This window comes from Eutrema salsugineum, unplaced genomic scaffold, assembly GCF_000478725.1.
Source record: "Eutrema salsugineum unplaced genomic scaffold, Eutsalg1_0 scaffold_7, whole genome shotgun sequence".
Classification (NCBI taxonomy): Eukaryota; Viridiplantae; Streptophyta; class Magnoliopsida; order Brassicales; family Brassicaceae; genus Eutrema; species Eutrema salsugineum.
Window position 1 is genome coordinate 8,629,677 of NW_006256486.1, and position 15,537 is coordinate 8,645,213.

The 15,537-nt window shown below is 42.5% G+C and overlaps 2 non-coding genes across 2 annotated transcripts; both read left to right on the forward strand.

Annotated features, from left to right (window-relative positions):
- Window positions 1-4,194: 4,194 nt before the first annotated feature.
- Window positions 4,195-4,301, forward strand: LOC112083306. Its single transcript, XR_002897594.1, has one exon. It is a non-coding gene; the product is annotated as a small nucleolar RNA R71 (small nucleolar RNA).
- A 7,316-nt stretch (window positions 4,302-11,617) lies between these two features.
- LOC112083309 lies at window positions 11,618-11,724 on the forward strand. Its single transcript, XR_002897597.1, has one exon. It is a non-coding gene; the product is annotated as a small nucleolar RNA R71 (small nucleolar RNA).
- Window positions 11,725-15,537: the final 3,813 nt, after the last annotated feature.

The window sequence follows — 15,537 nt, forward strand, 5'->3', positions numbered from 1 at the left end:
ATGGCTTTGTTTGAGACTTTGTGATGAATCAGGAACAATGGATATTAAACTCTAAAAACAAGATGAAACGAAACTTCAAATCGATATTAAACTCTAAAAACAAAGTGTATCAAGTAGTTTTTCACAAAAGGGGAAAGGAGACTAAAAATGGATAAAATGTGTTCTCCAAATTAGGTCTAAAAACAATATATTGGGTTCTTGGGCGAACCGGGTCAACCCGGAACAAACCGGGTACTTACCCGGTCTAGGTGGGTGAAGATGGGTTTGTCACGGTCAAGTGTGTTCTTGGTGTGACCGTGGCAACTTGATCGTGTCAATCCCTTGTTCGCGTGTTCTTGGCTGCATTCTGATGCCACGGTCTAACAACCCTCGTCCAAAACCCGTGGCATATGGTCGTGTCAAACGCCGAAGATTTGCAAAAGTTGCCACGGTCAAGTCCCAGACCGTGGCATTCAGACCGTGTCAAAATCTGCATGCTCGTAAAGTCCTTCCCAGCCAAGTGTTTGTTTGCCACGGTCAAGTCCCAGACCGTGGCATTCAAACCGTGTCAAAACCCGAATGCTTGTAAAGTTCCTCCCAGTCAATTGTCTGTTTGCCACGGTCAAGCGTAGAGCGTGGCATGAAGATCGGGCCAATCGCCGAAGATTTGCAAAAGATGCCACGGCCAAGTGTGGACCGTGGCATTCCATCGCGGCATGTTTAACTTAGTCGTTCAGGGCTGTCTGGACCACTTCGCATTCCGGAGAGCGTAACTCATGAGATACATGTACGAATTTAGTGATTCCGGTTGCACAGGACAGAGGACTCATATATCGCGAACTTTGGGGAAGGAAGCTTCGGTGCTTGGGAAGTGGAAGGCTTTCTGGAGGGCTCATCTTTGCATTGCATTTACACGATCAGAGAGAGACGTCTATACATGTGCCCATTCCGGAGACCGTATCGTTCTGCTCAAAGCTCTGAATTGAATGATCTCGGATGTTCTGGAACGAGGACTCAAGTGTCTCTGATTCTCATGAAGGCCCCGGAAACTGAATCGGCCTGGAAGTGCACCGTCCTTCGCATTCTTCAGAGCTCATCGGCTTGGTCCAAAACAGCAGCGAGACAGGGGTTTCTTCCGACGAGCTTAACTCTCTGCTCACGCGTCCGAATTCCGTGAATCTACTTGCTATGGAACCGTGATCCAATCTTCTACAACTTTGATGAATCACCCGCCAACTGAATCGGACCGGAAGGTTCCCCGGACAGGCGATTTTGGAAACGTGTCTGCAACTGGAGATTTTGGCCGATACAATCCACTCGCGGTACGCGTTTTGGCCGATAAGGGCTACCCGCGGTACATGAAAATAGCCGGTAAAAACCTTCCTGGTATGCGAGAATGGCCGATAACCTCCAAAAAACACAATTTCACCACTTTTCAAGCTTTGATCGCCATTCCACTTCCTAGATTCAGCTTTTCAGTTCCAAATAGCTCCAAATACACCTGATAAACACTCAAAACATGCAAAGACTCATTGGGACCTAATGAATCTCCTAAGTTCTAAAACAAACCCTAAGGACCTAAAATGCATGAAATAAAACATGATTTGTAATAAAATGTGCAACCTAAATGATGCAAATTATGAACATATCAACTCCCCCACACTTGTCCTTTGCTTGTCCTCAAGCAAAAAGAGCAAATGAGAGAGAGAGGTTGAATGCATTGGGAGTTCATATTTCCTTTTTGAGAGAAGTGATCACAATGAGAATTCGAGTTCATGCTCAGTTATGCAATGCAAAGCCATCTTGAGTCAGAGATTGGGTAAATTATCCCTGCCTCAAGAAGTTTTAGTATCTCCTTCTTAACCACTTCCCTAAGGTTGGGGTTAAGTCGTCGTTGATGCCCAATAGAGGACATAGATTGGTCTTCTAGGTGGATCCTGTGGGTGCAAATGTCAGGAGAGATCCCTCTAATATCAGCCAAAGAATACCCTATGGCTCTCCTGAACTTTCATATTTCACTAAACAATGCACTCTCTTGATCCTCTAATAGGCTATCATTGATGATGACAGGATATGTGGAGTTTAAGCCCAAGAAAGCATACCTGAGCCCTGTTGGTAGAGGCTTGAGATAAGATTTATCTCATATTATGATATAAATAAGCAGCTCTTGTTTTTAGCTCAACAGGGGGTGCATCAGCCTCATTCCAATCCTGGTCCAAGTTGCTTTGGCTGGTGTCTGATCCTTTGATAGCAGAAACCTCAGTACCACTTTGTTCCAGCTCCAAAAACCTTGTCTCAGGACCCAACTCTCTTGCATTGTCCAGATACAGCTTATACCCTTCACTTGCTTCAGCTAAGAGCCCATTGTCTCCTTGTTCTTGAGTTAAAGCAGCTTGAAGAGGATCCTAAGTGTTCAGCTCCTCAAGCAACTCATCAGCCAACTGATCCATTGTCTCCACATAGAAACATTGGCCTTCAATGGTGGGTTTCTTCATCATCTTATTCACATCAAAATTGAGCTTTTCAGACCCAAGTTGAATCTCTATTATCCCACCTCTCACATCAATAATAACTCCTGCAGTTGCTAAGAATGGCCTGCCCAAGATAAGAGGATCTACTGGTTCTTCATCCATCTCCAGCACAACAAAATCTGTTGGAACCTCAAAACCACCTATCTTGACAGGTAGATCTTCCAACATACCAACAGGCAATCTAACTGATCCATCTGCAAGGATAAGAGAGATCCTTGCAGGCTTGAAGAATCTAAAGCCCAGCTTCTTTGCTATGGAGAATGGCATCAAGCTGACTGATGCTCCTAAATCACAAAGACATCCAGAGAATAGAAGAGGTCCAATGGCACAAGGGAGAGTGAAGCTCCCTGGATCAGTTAACTTCCTTGGAATGGACTTCTTCTGAATGATGGCACTGCATTCATGACTTAGTACCACCATGCCTTGAAGCTGTTTTGTCTTGTTCAGAATTGCATCCTTCAAGAACTTCCCCATCTTTGGCATCATTAAGAATGCATCAATGAGAGGCATAGTGAGTGGTGTCTCATTGAGTGCCTTCTCAAATACAGCTCTTGCCTTGTCCACTAGTTGCTTCTTAAATCTCCCTGGAAATGGGAGCTTTGGTTGGTTTGGAGGTGGTGGCACATATTTCTTTTCTGGTTCTGGTTTTGGTTCCTCTGCTACTTCTTTACCTCTTTCTGTCCTTGGTTTCTCAGCAACTTGATCCTCTTTTAAGGCTGCCTCCCCCTCAGTTTGATCATTGTCCTCAATGATCACTTTGTTGTTCTCAATACCAGGTAACTCCTTTCCACTCCTCAGTGTAATGGCCTTGGCATATTCCTTGGGGTTGGGTTCTGGTTTTCCAGGTAGTTGACCTTGGTTCCTTGAGCTTGATGCCTGGTTTTGCTTCAGTTCCTTGATTTCCTGTTGCATGGCTGCATTCTGGCTTGCAAAGATCTGTTGACCCTGAAGTAGTTGTTGCAGAATACCAACCGTATCTGTACCCATCTGTGGCTGATGTTGAACCGTTGGTGGCTGAAACTGATGTTGAACCGGTGCTTGCTGTTGGAACTGTGGTGGACCAAACCCTGGTGGTGGCTTTTGCTGCTGTGTACTGAAACTAGGACCTTAAAATGGTTGTTGTTGCTGACCAAAACCTTGATTCTGAACAAACTGATTCTTTGGATGAAAAGATCCTTGAAAGTAGTTCTTGGGAACAAAGTTTTGTGGAGCATGAGAATTGGGATACACCTGGTCTTGTGGGTTAGCTACATTGGTGTTCCTGTAAGAAAGGTTTGGATTGGCATTACAGTACTGGTATCTCTGGAACCTTTGATTCCCAATGTAGTTTAGCTCCTCCTGGGTGAGACCCTCTTCACTTATGTTCTCAAAGATTTGAGATGGTTCCTCATACTCTCCAACAAAATGCATTGGCTTGTGAGTTACCAACTTCAACTTGTCTAATTCACTTCTCAACTCCTTAACTTCCCTAGTGAGCCTCTGTTCTGAGCTTAAACCTTCTGACCTATTTGATCTGTCATAGTCTTCACCATAGGTATCATTGCTCAATGCTAAGTTCTCCACTAGCTCTAAAGCAGCATGAATCTCTTTACCCAGAATGTTCCCATTGGAAGCAGTATCCAGCTGGTTCCTAATCTTAGGAAGAGCTCCTCTATAAAGTGTGCTGAGAAGAGAAGCTTCACTAAACCCATGGTGTGGGCATTGGTTTGTGTAGCTCCTGAATCTCTCATATGCTTCACCAAAACTCTCATTGCTGTGCTGAGTGAAGCTAGAGATTTGGTTCCTCAGTTTTGCAGTTCTTGAGGTGGAGAAGAACTTAGATAAGAAGGCTTGCTTGCATTGCTCCCAAGTTTGAATGGAGCCGCTTGGAAGATTCTTCTCCCATTGGTGAGCTTTGTCACCAAGACTGAAGGGAAATAGTCTTATCTTGAAGCTGTCCTCAGAAACTCCATTTATCTTTGTCAGATCACACACCTTATCAAATTGATCTAAGTGTTCCAAGGGATCTTCCATTGCTAACCCATGGAACTTTTAGTTCTGGACCATATTCAGCAATGATGCCTTCACTTCAAATTTTTTGTTTTGCACAGGTGGTGCCTGAATACCAGCCCCATACTGATGAGCATTGGCCCTGTCATTCTCTCCAACAAAGACTTGGGGTTGCTCATATCTCCTTTGCTGTTGTTGGAAAGGGTGTGGTTGGTGGTGCACTTGTTGTCTTTGCTGAACATTGGCCTGATGCCTCTGTTGATGAGCTTGAGCTTGTCCCTGGTGGACATAAGCTTGTTGGTGCACCTGTTCCTGATGCACATTGCCCTGATGAAGCCCTTGACCAACTCCATTACCAGGTCCATTACCCTGAGCATGTTGCTCCTGAACCGGTTGTTCTATATCCACCACCCTTCTCCTCCTTGGTACCAAAAGATTGATATTGTCGTTGAGAGGGAAAGGTGGACCACAGCTTCTTGATCTAGACCAGGTGTTCATACACCTGAAATCACAAACAGAACTTGAAAGTAATCAGTAAAAACAAGAAAGTAAGCACTTGATCTCAAGAACAGATCAGAGCTTAATGCTAAACAAACCACAATTTGGCAACGGCACCAATTGATAGACAAGACTTTTTAGGGTGTCAGGGCTATCAATCCCTTTGTCAAAGTAGCACAAAGAGGTTTATCAATCCAGATGTGGTGTTAGACACTAAACTATGTGATCAGGTTCTTAATTCAAGCAAACAAGAGTGATTTTGATTATCTAGAGACAACTACAAACTTAAACAGGATTAAAGACTAATGAAATGACTAAACAAGAACTAAACAATGACAAATGATGAGAATGTATGAATGATGATGAGAAAGGTCTTAGACATGATAGTGGATTAGGGTGCCTTCAGTGATAAACTAATGAGCTAATGAATCATATGATCAAGCAAACCATTCAACATAAAACATCTTTAATTAAGTTAATCCTCTCATGAAGGTATTAACTCCTATGCTAAAACAGTTTCTAACCCAATCATCATCAGTGAAACATGAGTTAACAAGCATTAAGAATCATTTAAGCATATAAACAATCATTCCCATGATGAATAACACTTAAACCTCTAACAACTTTGGTTCAGGCATTTCATCAAACACTTTTGGTGCATGAAATGCCCAGAATCTAGACCACATATGATTTCTATGGATCTAGCATAGAGAACAAGTTGTAGAGAATGGAATATGCATGATCTAACCCCTAAGCTCAGAAATCTACCACCTAAGCACCCTAATCTACATATCTAAGACCTTAATATGGGATTACTCACTAATCATGATCAACACACTAGATCCTTTGCAAGATGTGTTGTTAATCATGATTTGAAGTGTGATTTGATGATAAAAAATGATGGAACAAGATGAAAAGAAACTTCAAATCGATATTAAACTCTAAAAACAAAGTGTATCAAGTAGTTTTTCACAAAAGGGGAAAGGAGACTAAAAATGGATAAAAGGTGTTCTCCAAATTAGGTCTAAAAACAATATATAGGGTTCATGGGCAAATCGGGTCAACCCGGAAAAAACCGGGTACTGACCCGGTCTAGGTGGGTGAAGATGGGTTTGCCACGGTCAAGTGTGTTCTTGGTGTGACCGTGGCAACTTGATCGTGTCAATCCCTTGTTTGCGTGTTCTTGGCTGCATTCTGATGCCACGGTCTAACAACCCTCGTCCAAAACCCGTGGCATATGGTCGTGTCAAACGCCGAAGATTTGCAAAAGTTGCCACGGTCAAGTCCCAGACCGTGGCATTCAGACCGTGTCAAAACCCGCATGCTCGTAAAGTCCTTCCCAGCCAAGTGTTTGTTTGCCACGGTCAAGTCCTAGACCGTGGCATTAAACCGTGTCAAAACCCAAATGCTTGTAAAGTTCCTCCCAGCCAATTGTCTGTTTGCCACGGTTAAGTGTAGACCGTGGCATGAAGATCGGGCCAATCGCCGAAGATTTGCAAAAGATGCCACGGCCAAGTGTTGACCGTGGCTTTCCATCGCGGCATGTTTAACTTAGTCGTTCAGGGCTGTCTGGACCACTTCGCATTCCGGAGAGCGTAACTCATGAGATACCTGTACGAATTTAGTGATTCCGGTTGCAGAGGACAGAGGACTCATATATCGCCAACTTTGGGGAAGGAAGCTTCGGTGCTTGGGAAGTGGAAGGCTTCCTGGAGGGCTCATCTTTGCATTGCATTTACACGATCAGAGAGAGACGTCTATACATGTGCCCATTCCGGAGACCGTATCGTTCTGCTCAAAGCTCTGAATTGAATGATCTCGGATGTTCTGGAACGAGGACTCAAATGTCTCTGATTCTCATGAAGGCCCCGGAAACTGAATCGGCCTGGAAGTGCACCATCCTTCGCATTCTTCAGAGCTCATCGGCTTGGTCCAAAACAGCAGCGAGACAGGGGTTTCTTCCGACGAGCTTAACTCTCTGCTCACGCGTCCGAATTCCATGATTCCACTTGTTATGGAACCGTGATCGAATCTTCTCCAACTTTGATGAAGCACCCGCCAACTGAATTGGACCGGAAGGTTCCCCGGACAGGCGATTTCGGAAACGTGTCTGCACCCGGAGATTTTGGCCGATACAATCCACTCGCGGTATGGGTTTTGGCCGATAAGGGCTACCTGCGGTACATGAAATTGGCCGGTAAAAACCTTCCTGGTATACGAGAATGGCCGATAACCTCCAAAAACACAATTTCACCACTTTTCAAGCTTTGATCGCCATTCCACTTCCTGGATTCAGCTTTTCAGTTCCAAATAGCTCCAAATACACCTGATAAACACTCAAAACATGCAAAGACTCATTGGGACCTAATGCATCTCCTAAGTTCTAAAACAAACCCTAAGGACCTAAAATCCATGAAATAAAACATGATTTGTAATGAAATGTGCAACCTAAATGATGCAAATTATGAACATATCAATTTCCTCTTTCGAAAAAAAAAAATCCGAGAAAAGAAAAAAAATAGAAAGGAAAGGAAATCTAAAACCTTAGAGAGTTTAAGAGGATCGAATTTTATACTTAAGGCAAGCTTGAGTCCGATTATATAGAGTTTTGGAGATTATCTTATGATTCCCGGAAAAGATCTAAGTCTGGGGGAACAACTGTTTACAACAAAGGAGGAAGATTATGCAACAACAATTGGCAAAAGAGAAGTGACTGAAAATCTGTGGTCATCAACAAGTCCTTCTCTCTCTTGCGGTTTTGCATAATATCTTGCATCCTCTAGATCTTCAGGTAACCCTAAACACTTTAACTCAACCATTTAAATAGTCTTTAATGCCAAACGCCGTCTACCCTGAATAATGTCTTTGATGAGAATTCACTACTATACTTAAAGAATGTAGAGAGCTAGTTGACTGGAAGTTAGATCTAAGTGTGTAGATTTTCGCATGACGGATTAGCGGACTAGTTTGCTTGTATTTTTAGTGAGAATTTTCTAAACTAGATCCAAATAGATGTTTCACGATAAGTTATGGTTTAGAAGGACGGTCACTGAGATATTTTTTAGTTTCTGCGATTTTTCAAAAATTTCTTTCCTGACTTAAGTTTGTTTGAGGACAAACAAAAAGGTAAGTCTTGGGGAGTTGATAACACCGTATTTTGACCACTTTTATTGATCATAATTGTATCTTATGCAGGTGTTTTAACTCTGTTTTCAATGATTTTTAAATTGTTTTCAATGTTTTAGAGTTTCAAAAGACTTTACAGGAAACTTGGGCAAAAGATATGCAATTTGAAACAAATGAGCAATTTTGGATAAATGCAGACCGTCAGAAGTATGACACGCGATGAAGACCTTCTCACCGTCTGATCACTCCCAAAATTTGAGACAACATAGATGATCCAACCAGCTTTCTAATGCACTTGGTTTGGAGACAATCCAACGGTTAGATCTTTAGATACTCCTGATGCAAGAATGACAGAAAATGCAGTTCCGGAAGAGAGCATGTGCCGGGACCACGGCCAACACCCATTTTCCCGCGGGTAGAGCCACCGCGACCGCGGACTTTGGTCGTTCACTTTCCCAACGACTTCATTAAAGCCCAGATCAATTACTTTCGTTATTTTTGAAGCTCTAAGTGTCCAGAACCACTCCAGAAGCTATAAATACCCCCCTTTTGGTCATTCTAAAGAGGGGAGACCAATAGAGACCAAAACTTAGAAAACTTAGAGGGAGAGAGAGAGGGATTTCGTGAGAAACCCTAGGAGGCCGCCACCTTTGAAGGAGGAGCCGTCGAGGAGAGCATCATCGCGCCTCCATCTGCGATTCCGTTCTTCGTTCTTCTTCCTTATTTTCTTTAATTTCCTGCACTTTCAATTTCGTTTATGATGCTTTGTAACAATATGTTTGAGTAGTTACCAGTTGGGTTTAAAGGGATTGTTCAAAGGGAATTTCATGTGTCTTTGCTTATGAATTGATAGATTTAGGATTTATAATCTTCTAGATGTTCTTCGTTTGCCTTTAATCTTACTGTGTGATTCTTTGCTGGCCACTTAGAAGCCGATCTGATATGATATGTTGCGAAAGCTTTCATTACCTAGGGTGAAACGAGCAATTCTTCTATAGGAGTGGAAACCTACCTGTAGTTGAGTTGTGAATATTGATGAGTCTTGTTCTGCTATTTCATCTTCTCTCTTCCAGGATCAGAGTGGAAACCTACTGATCAGGGTTGCGAGAGATAGTTGTTTAGTGCTGTGAAAGTAGGCTATTCATACTTCCGTCCCTCAAGTTCTAGAACATACGTAGTTGATTACCTTTATCACTTGTTTAAAATCGACATAGCATAGACTATGAACCCCTGCGAAAACCCCTTGAGCCCTAACGTTTGTCTTTAATTGTTTACAACCTTAGATTTTCATTCTGCTTTTCATTCGCTTATTGCCTGCTTTCATTCGCCCTTGGTCTAATCGCTTTTTACTTGTTTTACTTGCTTTCGTTTTTCAATTGTTTTTACTTGCTTTGCTTTGTAGTTTAGATTTCGTGACAACCAAAAACCCAAAACCAAAACCAAAACCTTGTTAGTTCTAATCTGATTTAAGCGTTGTAGTAAATTCGTACTGAAACAACTAAGTCTCTCTGGATCGATACCCTAAGTACTACAGCGCACATCTGTGCACTTGCAGACATTTAGGGGTTATAAATTCAAAACCTGAAGCTTAGTAAAACGAAAATAACAAACCCCGTTTACAACTCACAATCAGTAGTACATAAAAGCTTCAAAAGAAGCCAAGAACTCTTGAGACTCCTCTTAATATGCAATCTCTCTCATCTCCAAAAGTGATTCAATGCCCATGTTCCCAAGCAAAGTTTTGACATCTTCAAAGATGCCAATCTTTTTCAGAAAGTCCACATCAGGGAACCTCCCTTGCTAGATCTCCATCTGTTGAAACTTGGCCAGATAATCAGGTGTTTCTGGTTCAGTTTTCTTGATCCTCTTTGATCCCTCTTCAATGGTGCCTTGGGAACCACCAGCTGAGCTGCTTGAGCAACTCTCAGTCTGTTTATCATCAGATACCACAGCCAACTGTTTCCCTTTCTTCTTGGAACCAGAAGCAACCATCATTGCTTTCTCTTCATGCCTTGTCCTTTTTGGCGCTTGATCACCTTTCCCTTGCTTTGTGACTTTCTTGGTGACTTGGCCCTTTCCTTTCTGTGAAGACCCTGAGACCAAACCCTTGCCATTGGATGCAGTGCCCTTCTTCTTGGCTAGAGAGTTGGTTCTTTCAGTCATCTGCCAAGAAATTTCTCAAAAGCAAGATTAGCACAAGATCAAATTTCACCAAGTTCTCCAAAATATTGAAAACATTTGTTGCAAAAATCGATTTTCAAAAGGACATGCACAAGTTTCTCAAGCCAAGAATCAATCCAATAAGTTCATAGCAATGCAAAAACAAGAGTGCAAAGCAAGGACTCAGCAAGAAACAAGTTCATTTCTTTTCCAAGAAAAATCGATTTTTCATGATTAACTTGCAACAATTTCCAAAACTCAAGAACAATGAATCACCAATAAAGTGCTCTGTTTTCCATGAATATCTAGCACCCTAGCATTTATAAAAATAATCCCAAGGTCTAAAACAACCTATCAAAATCTATTCCACACCTTGAAGTTCAAAAATCACCATTGAAGACCATGGAAAAAGATGAATTTTAACAGAGTGAATACCTTGGGATTATGATGCAACGAGTTCGAGATGCAATCAGGATGATGTTAACAACTCAAAAACGAGCCCTTGGTTCTTCGAGCTTGAGGCCTGGTTTTGCTTCAATTCCTTGATTTCCTGCTGCATGACTGCATTGTGGCTTGCAAATACCTGTTGTCCGTGAAGCAGTTGTTGCAGAATCCCAACTATATCCGATCCCATCTGTGGCTGTTGCTGAACCGGTGGTGGCTGAAACTGTTGTTGAACTGGCGCCTGCTGTTGGAACTGTGGTGGACCAAACCCTGGTGGTGCCTTTTGCTGCTGTTGTGAACTGAAACCTGATCCTTGGAATGGTTGTTGTTGCTGACCAAAATCCTGATTCTGAGCAAACTGATTCTTGGGTTGAAAAGACCCTTGGAAGTTGTTCTTGGGAACAAAGTTCTTTGGAGCTTGAGAATTGGGATACACCTGGTCTTGTGGGTTTGCCACATTGGGATTCCTGTAAGAGAGGTTCTGGTTTGCATTACCATACTGATATCTTTGGAACCTCTGATTCCCAACGTAGTTAAAGTCCTCCTGGGTTAGACCTTCTACACTTATGTTCTCAAAGATCTGAGAAGGTTCCTCATACTCTCCTACAAAGTGCATTGGCTTTTGAGTGATGAATTTCAACTTGTCCAATTCACTCCTCAACTCCTTAACTTCTCTAGTGAACCTATGTTCTGAGCATGAACCTTCAGATCTATTTGATCTGTCATAGTCTTCACCATAAGTGTCATTGCTCATTGCTAAGTTCTCTACTAGCTCTAAAGCAGCATGAATCTCCTTTCCCAGAAAGTTTCCTTTGGAGGCAGTCTCCAGCTGGTTTCTAATTTTGGGAAGAGCTCCTCTATAAAGTGTGCTGAGAAGAGAAGCCTCACTAAACCCATGGTGTGGGCATTGGTTAGTGAAACTCCTGAATTTCTCATATGCTTCACCAAAACTCTCATTGCTGTGCTGAGTGAAGCTAGAGATTTGGTTTCTCAGTTTAGCAGTTCTGGAGGTGGAGAAGAACTTAGATAAGAAGGCTTGCTTGCATTGCTCCCAGGTTTAAATGGAGCCTCTTGGAAGATTCTTCTCCCATTGGTGAGCTTTGTCACCAAGACTGAAGGCGAATAGTCTGAGCTTGAAACTGTCCTCAGAATCTCCATTTATCTTTGTCAGGTCACACACTTTATCAAATTGATCCAAGTGTTTCAAGGGATCTTCCATTGCTAATCCATGGAACTTTGAGTTCTGGACCATATTCAACAAGGATGCCTTCACTTCAAAGTTGTTGTTTTGCACAGGTGGTGCCTGAATTCCAGCTCCATACTGATGATCATTGGCCCTGTCATTCTCCCCAACATTGACCTGTGGCTGCTCATATCTCCTTTGCTGGTGTTGGAAGGTCTGATGTTGGTGGTGCACATGTTGTCTTTGTTGTACATTGGCCTGATGCCTCTGCTGATTAGCTGGAGCTTGTCCCTTGTGGACATAAGCTTGCTGTTGATGCACCTGTTCTTGATGAACATTACCCTGATGTAACCCTTGACCAACTCCATTACCAGCTGCATTACCAGCTCCATTACCCTGAGCCTGTTGCTCCTGAGCCGGTTGTTCCATGTCAAGCACATGCTCTCTTTGATCTTTCATATCAGCCTGATCAATCTGTCTTCCACGTTTGTCCCTTCTCCTCCTTGGTACCAAAAGATTAATGTTGTCGTTGAGAGGGAAAGGTGGACCACAGCTTCTTGATCTGGACCTGGTGTTCATGCACCTGAAATCACAAACAGAACCTGAAAGTAATCAGTAAAAACAAAAAATAAGCACTTGATCTCAAGAACAGATCAGAGCATAATGCTAAACACTCCACAATTTGGCAACAGCGCCAATTGATAGACAAGACTTTTTAGGGTCTCACGGCTATCAATCCCCTTGTCAAAGTAGCACAAAAGAGGTTGTCAATCCAAGAATATGGTGATAGACACTAAGTTATGTGATCAGCTTCTCAATTCAAGTAAACAAGTGAGGTTTTGATTGATTAATGACAACTAAAAACTTAAACAAGATTAATGACTACAGAAGAGATCAAATAAGAACTAAGCAAATGACAAGTGATGAGAATGTATGTATGATGATGAGAAAGGTCTTAGACATGATAGTGGATTAGGGTGCCTTCAGTGATAAACTAGTGAGCTAATGAACCATATGATCAAGCAAACCATTCAACTTAAACATCATTAATTAAGTTAATCCTCTCATAAAGGTATCAACTTCTATGCCAAAACAGTTTCTAACCCAATCATCATTAGTGAAACATGAATCAACAAGCATTAAGAATTATTTTAATCTGTCATTTAAGCATATAAACAATCATTCTTATGATGAATAATACTTAAACCTCTAACAACCTTGGTTCAGGCATTTCATCAAACACTTTTGGTGCATGAAATGCCCAGAATCTAGACCACATATGATGTGTATGGATCTAGCATTAAAACAAGGTTGTAGAGAATGGAATATGCATGATCAAACCCCTAAGATCACTAATCTACCACTTAAGCACCCTAATCTACATATCTAAAACCTTAATATGGAGATTACTCACTAATCATGATCAACATACTAGATCCTTTGCAAGATGTGTTGTTAATCATGATTAGAAGTGTGTAAATGAAGAGATAGATGATAGATTCAGAAGAAAACAGCTTTAAACACAAAGATCTCCAAACTCTCTTGATTAAACCCTTAAAAAATCGATATTTCTCTTCTTAAGAGGAGTCTTTCACAAAGGAGGCAAGAAAACAAGGAATAAAGCTTCCGTCCTTTGGGAAAAAACCCTAAAAATTATATATAGTCCTTAAAAACGTACCGGGTCAGCCCGGAACAAACCGGGTCCTAACTCGGCTTTAGTGGGTAAAGTGACGAGTGTGCGAGTTGGTCAAGAGTCTCCCAGGTTGCATGCCCAAGTCGCACAGGTGAAGAAACTGTCTTGTGAGACTTAAATCCCTTAGTCTTAGCCGCACGCCCATGTAGATGTGTTTTGCGAGTCTTTGTGCGGCTCAATCCTTTTCTTCTTCAACTCGCATGACCAAGGCAAAATCTGGAGAAGATATGTGTGCGACTTGGTCATCCCTAAGTCCCAAGCCGCATGCCCAAGTCGCACAACCAGAGGAAGAAGCTTGGACGAGGTAAAACTCTTGTAAACCCAGCCGCATCAGTCTCTCGATGTGAATTGCGGATCTTCGTGCGGCTTGGTCCTTTTTGCTTTTTAACTAGCACGACCATGTAGCAGGGGCCTTCAGGGATGTGTGGGCTTGGTCTCTATCACTCCCAAGTCGCATGACCGAGTCGGTGTAGATTGCGAGTCTTCATTCGATTTAGTTCCAAGCTCGGCCAACTCGCATGCTCAAGTCGCACGGTTGTGGACTTAGCATTTTTCTTGCTCGGGAACCTTAGACCTTATCCAGTGATACCTTACTCGCACATCTCAACTTGCAGCTCAACCTCCAGGCATTCATCTTCGGGCGTTGCGAGTTAACCAAGTCGCAAGACTATCTCGAAGCATTCAGGGCTTCTTGGACCACTTCACACTCAGGGAAGAGTAACTTCCAGGATACTGGTCCGAATGGTGTGATATAGTTTCAGTGAACAGAAGACCCAGATATCGTCAACTTTGGTGAAGGAACCTTCGGCGCTTGGGAAGTGGAAAACTTCCTGGAGGGCTCATCTTCGCAGTGCATTGACACGATCAGAAAGGGGCTTCTAGACATGCGTCCATTCCGGAAACGTTATCTTCTTGCTCATAGATCCGAATTGAATGATCTTAGACGTTCTGGAAAGAGGACTCAAATATCTCGGATCCTGATGAAGTCTCTATAAACTGAATTGGTCTGGAAGGACATCGTCCTTCGCATTCTTCGGAGCTCATCGGGTCGGTCAAAAACGGCAGCGATACAGGAGTGCCTTACGACGAGCTTAACTCTGTGCTCACGCCAATAAATCCTATGATTCTACCTACTCTGGAACCATGATCCAATCTTCTCCAACTTTGATGAAGCACCCGACAGCTGAATCGGACCGGAAGGTTCCCCGGACAGGCGATTTCGGAAATGTGTCTGCACCTGGGAATTTTTGCCGAGAAACTTAACCAGCCGGTACGCATTTTGGCCGAGGAATCCACCCGCGGTACATGCAAATTGCCGAGAAAAGTTTCCTGCGGTACGTGAGAATAGCCGAGACCCTCCAAAAACCCATATTCACCATCTTTCAAGCCCTAATCACTATTTATCTTCTTGGATTCACCTTTTCAACTCCAAATAGCTCCAAATACACCTGATAAACACTCAAAACATGCAAAGACTCATTGGGACCTAATGCAACTCCTAAATCCTAAAACAAACCCTAAAGACCTAAAATACATGTAATAAGATATGATTTGGAATGAAATATACAACCTAAATGATGCAAATTATGAACATATCACACAGCTGGAGCAGCTAAGTCCTCTTGGATAAGGAATCCAGTGCTGAGATATGTCCACAAGATCCTCTCTCACAGCTTCTTCTTCAAACTTGATGTTGGGAGAGTTCATAAGGGTGATCTGAATCTCCTTGGTGTGGGGCTGAAACAGTTGATGCCAACTCATGAAGATGGGAAGCCCTATGAAGGATATGCTTAGACACCTTGTCTTGCCTCTCAATTAGCAAGGTCTTTGATGTTCTACAAAAAGTGCATTTGGGGTTCAACAAAGAAGGATGCAAAGCTGGCCCATGGATGGGTTCTAACAAAGATCTTGAAGGCAAAGGGGTACAGGTTCAA